Source organism: Melozone crissalis, unplaced genomic scaffold, assembly GCF_028551555.1.
Source record: "Melozone crissalis strain CALT ecotype California unplaced genomic scaffold, PUWL_Pcris_2 ptg000027l_1, whole genome shotgun sequence".
NCBI classification, from domain to species: Eukaryota; Metazoa; Chordata; class Aves; order Passeriformes; family Passerellidae; genus Melozone; species Melozone crissalis.
Window position 1 is genome coordinate 49,345,937 of NW_026535805.1, and position 10,792 is coordinate 49,356,728.

At 40.2% G+C, this 10,792-nt stretch overlaps 1 long non-coding RNA gene across 1 annotated transcript; it reads left to right on the plus strand.

The window, feature by feature from the left end:
- The first annotated feature begins 4,148 nt into the window (after positions 1–4,148).
- Positions 4,149–8,088, plus strand: LOC128939482 (uncharacterized). Its single transcript, XR_008483220.1, has 3 exons — positions 4,149–4,480; positions 7,653–7,751; positions 7,889–8,088. It is a non-coding gene; the product is annotated as an uncharacterized LOC128939482 (long non-coding RNA).
- Positions 8,089–10,792: the final 2,704 nt, after the last annotated feature.

The following is a 10,792-nucleotide window of genomic DNA, read 5'->3' on the forward strand; positions in this document are numbered from 1 at the left end:
TACTGAAGAACCTCTTGAAATGACTTTTGCCTGAGCTGTGTTCCTCCAAATCATTCCTTTTTTAGAAAAGGGATTTAATCCTTTCTAGTGACTGAGGGACTTGTCTTTCCCTACCACATTCCAGGGAGACAAGTGTGCATCAGATGTTTGGCTTTTTACACCCACATTAGTATTTGAAGAGGTATGAGGCAATAGTTGCTCTGTTGAGGCATTCCCTGATGTCAGTAAACAAGAGTCCACAGTTATACTAAGTGATTAAGTGGGAAGCTGCCAACACTTGTTTGATGAAATTCATAAGGCCATTGTTGAGGCAGTATATGTTGTACAGATGAACAGTCATGAACTTCAATCTGGGAAGTACTGATGCATGTGCTTGCACCCATCACAGAGGGACTAATTAAAAAAGTAGTAAAGTTTACCTCTTTGTTATTTCATTCTGAGCAGCAAGGGTGGAGGAATGCTTTATTTACTAAATGACCAGGACATGAACCCTTGAGTTTCCTTGTGCCTTACATATGTTGGGAGTTTCTCTTTTTCTTCCATTTAAGAAGATCACATATATGATATTGTTGTGATGATGATGATCTTTCAGCATACAAGATGTGTTTCCATCAATACCTGAGCACTGCTAAAAGTGTTATCAATAGACATTTATGCAAGACAAATATGTATTTTAAATAAAGCCTGAAAGAAACCCCTTGCCACAGGTAGTTATTTAGCCAGCTAGATTCCTTCCTTCCTTCCTTCCTTCCTTCCTTCCTTCCTTCCTTCCTTCCTTCCTTCCTTCCTGCCTGCCTGCCTTCCTGCCTTCCTGCCTTCCCATAGTAATTTTTTATAAGATAGGCTTTTCTGCAGTCCTCTGTCAATCAACACCCACTCCACCCTGCCCAGACAAGGGACCATGACAGAAAGTGTGTCAGGTACTTCAGATCCTTCAATATGTGGCAGAGTTAATTAGCTCTTTGCTGTGAATTGCTTGTTTGTCCAGGTGTAGGAAAATGACCCTTTATCGACAACTCACGGCCCTTTAGCAGTGGAATGTGCAGACAGACTCTGCAACAGGGGATTTATCTGGCAGTGCTACTTCCATGGAATGTTTCTTTTCTGCCTGTAAAACAGTTCCTCCCTCCCCACACCCTGCCATCTCTCCACTTAGTACATGTCTCTGTACTCCCATGAGTCTGTGATTTACTACCTTTTCTGGAAACAGGAAGACTAAATCTATTTTCAAGTATAAAATTATATTCATGTCAGAGTTAGGAAATGAACTTTTTTTTCCTAGATCCTTTTTGTTTTGGTTGTTGTTGCTTTGTTTTCCTCTGGTTTATGTGCAGGTTTTCATAGACTTGTTGTAGGAAAGATACCTTCAGAGCATATACAATCAAAGTCAAATGGCAAGTTTTGTGATGGGTTATACAATTCTAGTATCAAAATCAGAACCCTCTTTCTTCATGTCTGTCCAAGTAAGTCTCCAAGCCTGTCTGGTCTCTGTGCCTACCATTTTGTAGCTCACAATTAAGGTATCAGTGGCATGAAAAGAATTTTATCAGCACAATAGCAGATCTTTATATCACTAGGGATATCTTTAAAAGAGTCTGTTCTGATGGTCATTATGTGTAAACCTTATATGCAGAATGTTTCAGCAGTGATGAATTTGACTGTCCCCTTTGAATGGGGTGGTATTTGTTTGCTTTGCAGAGACAATGACTGATAGACAAATATTTCTGTCTCTTGTCTGGACCAGATGAGTTACCAGAACTATTCAAGTACCATTGAATAATCAAGGATAAGAATGCTGAAGGATTAAAGGCAAGTTGCTGTGGAAATTAGAGAGGACAAGAACTATATGTGATGGAATGAGTCAAGGCCTTTTTAATGTATAGAGTCTTCCTTACTGCTGAAAAGGGAATTTGTCAATGACTATCAAGAGAGAGGGCCATCCTTGAACCTGTCTTGACACATTTTTCTCTTTTCCTTTTGCTTTCTGCTACTCTCCCCAGAAGGACTATATAATATTGCTCGTGTATGATATGTCCCTCTACCTCCAGTATTTGCAAGCTATTTATGTGTGCTGCTGCTCAGTAGAATGGGCAGTTGCTCAGTGCTCTGGCATCGTGTTAGCAGCTCTGTAGGAGGAAATAAGAGATTTCACTTTGCTTACAAAGTGACATTTGACATTTGGTCTGTACATGTTTCATCTTGGTATGTTTCATCTTGGTTTTTCAGACATCTGTAGAGGTGTGCACAGAAGCCATGCTCATGGCATGTCTGACAGCTTGCAAGTGCACACTGCCTGTGCTGATTGGCTCCTCTCCCCATGTCCTTGGGGATGTTTCTCACACTGGGGGGACCCAGGCAGCTCACTCTGGCTACCAGCTTCTTGTCAGATCCAGTTCAAAGCATTGACCAGCAGCTGTATACCTTCCTCCTGTATAAAAACTGAAATGCTGCCCCCAATAAAAATATGCATTGTTATCATTGTTATTTTTTTTAAGAAAAACGTAATTGATTTTAGCTGTTCAGTTAATTGAATAAGCACTAGTGCCTCATCTGTCTTTGGAGGCTGACCTTGCCATGGATTACTACTGGCCTAATTTTTAAGTTATTCTAAACACATATCTAATCTCAGTCATCCATGCTAAAATGTGGGATAAGAAGGGCAGGAACTTCATTGTCATACATGATTTATGTAGGTGGACACTGATTCTGAGACTCCAAGTTATTGTTGTCCTTTGTCCTTCCTCTTCCCTCACACTCACTGGAAATGGGCAAAATCTCATGACATAATATGAGAAATGTGACCTGAATAAAACTAAATTGTATTGATAGATATTTTGTCCAGTGTAGTTGTCTCAAGCAGAAATGTCTAAATTCTTGTGGTTGTGAGAAGGAAAAATCATCTGTCCAATACTGTCCCAAATCCAAATAGAAAAGGTTCATATTTCATCATTCCATTAACATCTCTACCTAGTGTTGTTATATGTGCTTATGCCAGATTTTTATACAAAACAGACAAAATGTGACACGTGAGAGTGACATATTTGGCATTCAGTGTGCCAGATCTTTGGTGTAGACAAGAACTATATACTTCTGGGGAAGTTCAGAGCCTCCATGTGCTTGCTGTGGAGTCAATCACTGCGCACAGAGTAGATCTGGTGTGGAGCTCTAGGCTTCTTCTGTATGCACTGAAAGCTGATGCTTCAGTGGGCAGGTGATGTATCCAGAATCTCTTCTGTATAGCCTAGAATCTGAGGCCAATATAGGAAATTCTGCTTGGCAGAATTTCTAAACATAAGAAAAAAAAAAAAGGCAGAAAAAAATGGTGACATAATACCTCTCATACTCCAAAGAGCTGCCAACCTCATCTTGTAATGAATCTCCATTATGGGCAATTTTTCATCCTTCTGTGGGCAAGGACCATGTCTGTATGTAAGTCTAAACTCTGAGCCTGTGTAGTTCCATCAGCATCAAGCTGATTTACTTCTGCTCCTGATGTGGCCCTATTCTCTGGCTTTTTATTAACTGATTGTTGGTTGTTGGGGTTTGTTTGTTTGTTGGGTTTGTTTTTCCCTTTTGATTGTTTTTTAACAGTCACAGAATAGTAAATGATAATAATAGATTGCTGCACGGATGGGTGTATCAGCATATGTCTGTAGGGGGATGTGAGAGACTGAACCGTGGGACGACCTCCCTGACATTCTCCAAAGCCTTTTTTCTTTTCCCAGGCTTTTTGGGAGGGTGTTTGTCTGAAGGGGGGAATTCATTAGATATACCGGAGAAGAGATTTCTTATGTTTGCTTGCAGATCTTTATAGCTTCCATGGAGTGGGATGCACAGTTCCCATAAATATGTGATAATGATCATTTGGAGTGCGAATGTTAATTTGTGTAATGGGTTCCCAAAATATGGGCCATGTGCCTGCTGAGTATGTCTTATTTTAAAATAAATGTGCATACATAATACACACACAGACACATGCTGCCTGCATAAGCATCCATAATTTAAAATCTAAAATTATAATTTGTTTCTGAAGGAGACAAAGCAGCAGCTCCCCGGTACAGCCGTAGCTGTTGAGCAGGAGCCCAGCCGTCAGGATGGCTTTGCGAGCCCTGCCGGAGATCACAGTCCCACACGGACAGCTGCAGCTACAAAGCACCCCAGTGACCTAGATTCAGCTCTAGATTACTGTGTGTTTTGGCCTCTGCCTCCCATCACTGCACCAGGAGTCTGATTTTGTTGCACAAGCTAACTTGCTTACTGCTCTGACCCATTTTACCATAGCAACCTGGTTTGCTGTACCAGAGGCTAGAAAAAGCGCACAGGCGACTTTTTCAGGATTCCAAGATTAAATTCACTCTCTGCTCCTTTTTTTTTTCCCTTCACTGCCCTCCTTCCCCCCCAAGAATGTGCTTAGCAGACATGACGAAGAAGAACTAATGCTTTCCAACAGCACTGGAAGCCAAGAAAAGATTTAGGCGAGGTATTACTTATGTACTTCTAATACATTGCTTATCCTGATGAATGTTTTTGACTTATTTTGCTTTCCTTGGCAGAATTAACCAGATGTTTTCCTTGCCCCAAATGTCTCTTTCTTGATTTTCCCTCATTCATCCCCAACCCTTTCTCCCAATATCCTGCCATTTTTGGTTTCACAAGTATATTTCATTTTGTGCTATTATTTAGATTTTTTGATAACACAGGAATAAGTGCAATCAGATGTGCAGGACTAAAGCTGCTCTCACTGCAGTACCCTAGCTGTTGTCCATGCATTTGTATGTTTACAAGGGTCTATGTGTTAAAAACAGGAGGAGGTGGTTTAAAGGCAGCTCTTCTCAGACATTAATTTAGTCTTTTTACAGATGTAATAATCTGGGGTACATCAGGCTCAGCATGGCCAGCTGGGCAAGGGAGGGGATTGTCCTGCTCTGCTCTGCACTGGGGCAGCCTCACCTCTAGTCCTGTGTGCAGATTTGGGTGCCACAATATAACATATAAAGCTATTAGAGAGCTTTATATCTTTATCTTTAAAAAAAGCTCTGAAAGCAGGGCTACAAAGATGGTGAAGGGTCTTGAGGGGAAGTTGTGTGAGGAGCAGCTGAGGTCACTTGGTCTGTTCAGCCTGGAGAAGAGGAGACTGAGGGGAGGTTTCCTTACAATCTGCAACTTCCTCTTGAGGGGAAGAGGAGGGACAGACACTGATCTCTTCTCTGTCATGACCAGTGACAGGACCTGAAGGCGTCAGGGGAGGTTTAGGTTGGATATTAGAAAAAGGTTCTTCACCCAGAGGGTGGCTGAGCAACAGAACAGGCTCCCCCAGGACCCAGTCACAGCATAAGCCTAGCAGAATTTGAGAAGCATTTAGTCAACACTTTCAGGCACATGGTGTGACATTTGGGGATGTCCTGTGTTGGACTTGATGCTCCCTGTGTGTCTCTTCCAACTCAGATTAGTGATTCTGATTATGACTGAGGGGAAAAAAAAAGATAACTCAAAATACTATGTAAAAGGGTGGTGAGATTTGAGAAAATCAGATGATGATGATTTTTGAATATTTTGTCCTTTTTTAAAATGCTGTTGAGGTAACACTTTATGTTTGCTAAGCTTGAAGATGGGCCCATAGATATAAGAATATGGAAAAAAATATGCAAAATCATAAGAAAGTTAAAAGGAGACAAGTGTCATGAAAGCAGTTAGCTTTCCCCTCCATGTTTCTTATATTTCTGAAATGCTCTTGAAGCACCTGAGCATTTTTGCTAACCAGCCAAAGGAATTGCTCAACACCTCTCAAGCCCATCTGTGACTGTTCCTGCCCTCATGGGTGCTGGGAATGGTTCAGCCAGGCTAACAGGCACCAGAAATACATTTCATTTTGCAAAATAATTTGGGAATCTGTTTTGCAAATCACACAGAGAGTCCCAGACATTCACAAATCACAAAATTCTGGAGTCTGCTTCTGGCAGTGCTGCTGTGGGGGAGCGTTTGATTTAGGTTCCTTTCTGCTGTAGACACATAACTCCTGGTTGTGTTGTCTTATTTATTTTTAGCTTCAAAAACCTGTTAAGTGTCTTCATTTTTCACTAATCAGCACCAGTATTGTAAAAGGCTCAAGCTCCATATCTCTCCCAGCTGACTTAAAAAAAGGCACGAGAGTGGTACTATGTAAGGCTCTCAAAAACAGTGGAAGGTGCCAAAGTGGTTCTGATGAAATTAAAAAGTACATCTCTCAACATTCCTCCTTCAGAAGAATTGTCCTTATCTCCAGGTACGTAGATGTTTGAGCTGTTTAAGCTGAGCACTCTTGCAAACATTTCGGTTTTAATACAGGGGCGAAATTTCTGAGACAGCTGATGGCCAACGGCTTGAACTGTGTCAGGCAAGAAGCTGGTAACCAGGGATCCTTCTAACCCCACGTGTAAGAAACATCTTCAAAGACATGGTCAGAAGAACAAATCAGCACAAAGGGATATTGTGTGTTTGTGAGGCCTGCCCATACAGGTCTCCTTGCCAGTGTGCTGTAACACCAGAACTGAGCTTACCTCAGAGTCGTGTATTGTACTGTATCCTCCATGGGGGTCAGAAGTTTTATTCTGTGTAAATGCATATCCAAAGAAGTTTCAAATTGTAATTGCAAGATTGTACGTGAACAAACCACTCTGGAAAGGGGAGAGGGAGAAAGAGGAATACATCAACATCTGTTACACTCAGAAAATTTCAGACTCCTTATCAGAAGACTTTTAATAAATAACATCCCTGGTGTCTTTTAACCCTACAAAAACATCCAAGAATGTTAGACTTTCTACCATATTGACAACCCTTATCCAAAGAAAATAAAAAATGTAGTTGAAAAAACCCTTAATAGCTGCTACTTACTCACCTCAGCTTCTGGGTATTTGACATAATTTCTGCTCATTTGGACTAAAAGTTTTCTGCTGGTCCTTATGAAGAGATTGTAGATCTGGCTTTTGGTGCAGACAGGTCTGACAGTGCCAGGGTCAGAAGGCTGCTCTTGGTGGGCAGCAGTCCCATCACTTATGCCTAGATTGGCTGTACATTTTCCTCCTTTCCCACGTCCTTTGACAGACCTAACTGTGACTAGCCTTGCCACAATAGTGTAGTCTTTGGCTGTCGGGCAAGTAAATATCTCTCTTCCTTTATTAGGGGAACAAACCTTGAAATTCTCCAAACTTAGTCTTAATTAAGTCAAATTAATGACGTCAAATTGCAGCAGGGTTTCAATATAAATGGAAAAGATGCTGTGTTAACAGTCATTGTTGTGCTCATGGTACAGAAATTCTAAATTTGTCCGTCAGGCTGGCCTTACCTGCATGGTGAACATGGAAGTAAACAAACAAGTAATTGCAATGCGCAAGGCATGACAACTTCAAAGACAACATTACCCCTCCTCCTAGGTTTAAGAGACCCAAAAACCCACAGTTTTCCTGAGAAATTCTGTCTTCTAAACATTGGTACTGAGCATAATTTTCTGGGCTTCCTGGATTTAGAAACTTTTATGTGTAAAGAGAGGGAGAGTCACTCTCATATATCCGCTGCTATATGCCCTTCAGTTATTTCGTAGACTGCATGGGAGCCATTAACTTGTCTTGTGGATGGACTCACCTTAGTGAACTGATCATTTTTTATTGCTTCCTGAGGCTCTAATGTTCCTAATCATGGGGATTATTAGACTGTTTGCAAGATGAAGAACCATCAGAGGTGCAATTTGCCAAAAGTGGGGTTTAAAGAAAGAAATGGTATGTAACCTGAGCAAAATTGCAATGGTCCTTGGCACTGGAGGCTTTGTCACTGTGCAGAACCTTGAAAACCGCCCAAAAATTAGATTTTTAAAGGCCTAAGTGTTGTCTTTTTTGTCTTTTCTCACATAAAACAGTTACCAGCTGAACAAGGGATATTCCAGCCCCTATGACCTCATGGTCCATATATCAAGTAGAGGGAAGAAGGAAGAAAGGAATATTTGGAGTGATGGTATTTGTCATCCCAAGCCATTGTCACATCTGATGGGGCCCTGATTTCCTGGAGGTGGCTGAAAACCTGCTCATGGGAAGTGAATTAATTCCTTGGTTTGCTTTGCTTGTGTGTACAACTCTTGCTTTCCCTATTAAATTGCCTTCATCTCAACCCATGAGTTCTCTACCTTTTGCCCTTCTGGTTCCATTCCCAATCCTGCTGGTGGGGGAGTGGGGGAGCATCTTTGTGGGGCTTGTCTGTTGACTGGGCTGAAACCATGACAACCACAAACTGCAGATGCTGCTTTGCAGATCCTAATTTTAGTGTTCTCACACACCACAGACAAAAACTGCAATCTGCATTCTCTAGTACACGTCACCTTTGACCTGGCACGGTCTTTTAAATAAAATTCTCCATTCCTACTCATCATTCCAACTCATCTTTAGAAGCCATTGTGTTTAACTTACTATTTTGCATGCTCCCAAAGCACCTGTAGGTTCTAGCTAAGGTTCAAGAATTACAAATGAAGTCTTCCATTTCTCTGTCATATATTGGTGAAAGATAGGCAGTCCTTTTTTCTTTTTTTTTTTTTTCTGAATGCATAGCCACAGATAAGTAAATGGTAGCTAGAAACAGAACGGAAACAGTTTATTTAGTTAGAAAAAAACCCAGAAAGTACCAGAGAGCTGTGGAAAGATGGAAGTATGTAAAGGAGACTACAGCAAGCAGGAGTAATAATGAAGCTGGAACAAGAGAACTTGCAAGAGAGCTGGGAGTGGATGGAAACACGGGTCTCAAGAGCATGGGTAGGAAGTTCCTCAACTGGGAATAGTGAAGCCAGATTTGGAAGACAGCACCAGTGTCCAGTGTTTATGAAGACATGCAGCTGCTTCTGCTTTGGATGAAACTTTTTTGCAGCTGCTGGCTCTCCTTAGGAATGTCCTCTGCCTTTGGGGCCATATGATACACATCAGTGTTGGAAAGAGATAGAGCACTAGCAAGCCTTTAATTCCATCCTAAACTGTGCTGTCACACAGGATGAAGAGAAGCATTTTGTGTTTGAGTAATAATTTAAACTATGTATTTTTATAATTGTTTAAGTAATGAAAGATTCTTTGGGTTTTTTTTATTTATGCCCACTCACTTTTCCAGAAATATTTTCATAATAGGTAGGACTGTAAACAGGTACATTTAAAATCACATAGAAATAAGAGTTTCCTTGATTAATATTTATGCAGCAGGAACTAAAATAAAATAAGAAAAAGAAGAATTAAGGTAATTTTCAAAGCCAGTGCTTTTGGATAGGTGATAAAGAATCACTTTATTTTTCTGTCAGATAGTGAACCAAAAGAAGAGAATGTGGTGGAAAAAGGAGTCTGTAAGACTGAGACTTGAAGTGCTGGGTTTGCTTTAGTTGGCTCTCCTGAGAGGATGTGAGAGATGGAGATTGTGACATGCTCTGCTTTTCCCCCACCTCTGAGTTACTGATCGCAGTAAGATTGATTCTGCTTTGCCTAGGAGACAGAAGTTCACATCTCTTTTGAGCAGGTTTTGATCTATGCAGACACTCCAGTAATGTTTGGATTAAATCTCAGTAGCACTTTTCTAAGAATCTGTGTTCTGATGTGTAATAGGCGCAACAACAAGAAGGGTACTTTGAATGATGCATCACATTGATTAAAAGAAGAATGGACTGGACTTCTTAAAGGCAAGAGACAGAGGATACAGAAGGCAACTGAAGTGAAAAGAAGAATGGCAGAACTGAACCAGGATATGTGCTCCACAAAGGAAGCGAGGATCTTGTTTTTGCTGGAGCCAAGTTGGCGTTGATGAAGGAAATGCAACTGAATTTAACAGTTCAAGAATGTCTGCTCACAGATTTTGTGGTTATGCATACCTTTCTACATTCAACACCACTGAGTGTACTGCTAAATACTGAATGCCTGTGAAAAATGAGTCTTGACATCAGATTAGGAAGAAGATTCTCATTTCACAGTGTTGTGCCATATTTTTCATAGGGTTGTGAACTAACAGCATAATGGGCTTTAAAGTTTACCTTTTGTGTTGTAGGAAATTATCTATGGTCAAACAAATTTTCTGATTTTACAAGTGAATGATATTATACCATTAAAATTTTTCAGATATTGTGATATGAGCCTTGTATGCAAATTCTTATAGAGAAAAACAAAAATAACAATAATTTTAATTTTTAATAGATCTGTACATGTAGCATAATAAGCAGCCTAGTCAAATAAGACCAATATCGAAGATATTAGACTCCTGTAAAGAAGATGAAGCTGTGCTACATGAAAAGTGACATAAATTTAGTGTCATAGTTATAGTTCTGTCCAGTGCTTTCTAGTAGGGGAAATATTTGCAAGAAAAGCTAAATATTAATATGTGACAGAAATACAAGAACATCAACATGCAAATTATATTCATATGCCTACAGTCAAAGGTTCCAACATTTTGTGACAATACTATTAACTGCTTTGGATATTTTTCCCCATCACATCATCTTTAGAGTTTTCAGATTCAAATAGATATATAATTGTGGTGCTTAAAAGTGCATGAAGTTGTTTACACTAAGTAGACATTTGTTTTTACTAAAGCTTATATGCACATTAGCTAGTGAGCAATCCTGTCCAAATGGGTGCAACAGAGAGCTGAACACCAGGCATCTGTGCCACACATTTTTGCAGTGGGAATTACTTAAAATTAGCTGTGTCTAATCCTGTGGATCAATTTTCATTGTAATTTACAAAACAGGAGAGGAAATCCTGAAGAAAACCTTTTGTGTCAGCTTCATCCAACCCCAAATTTAGTT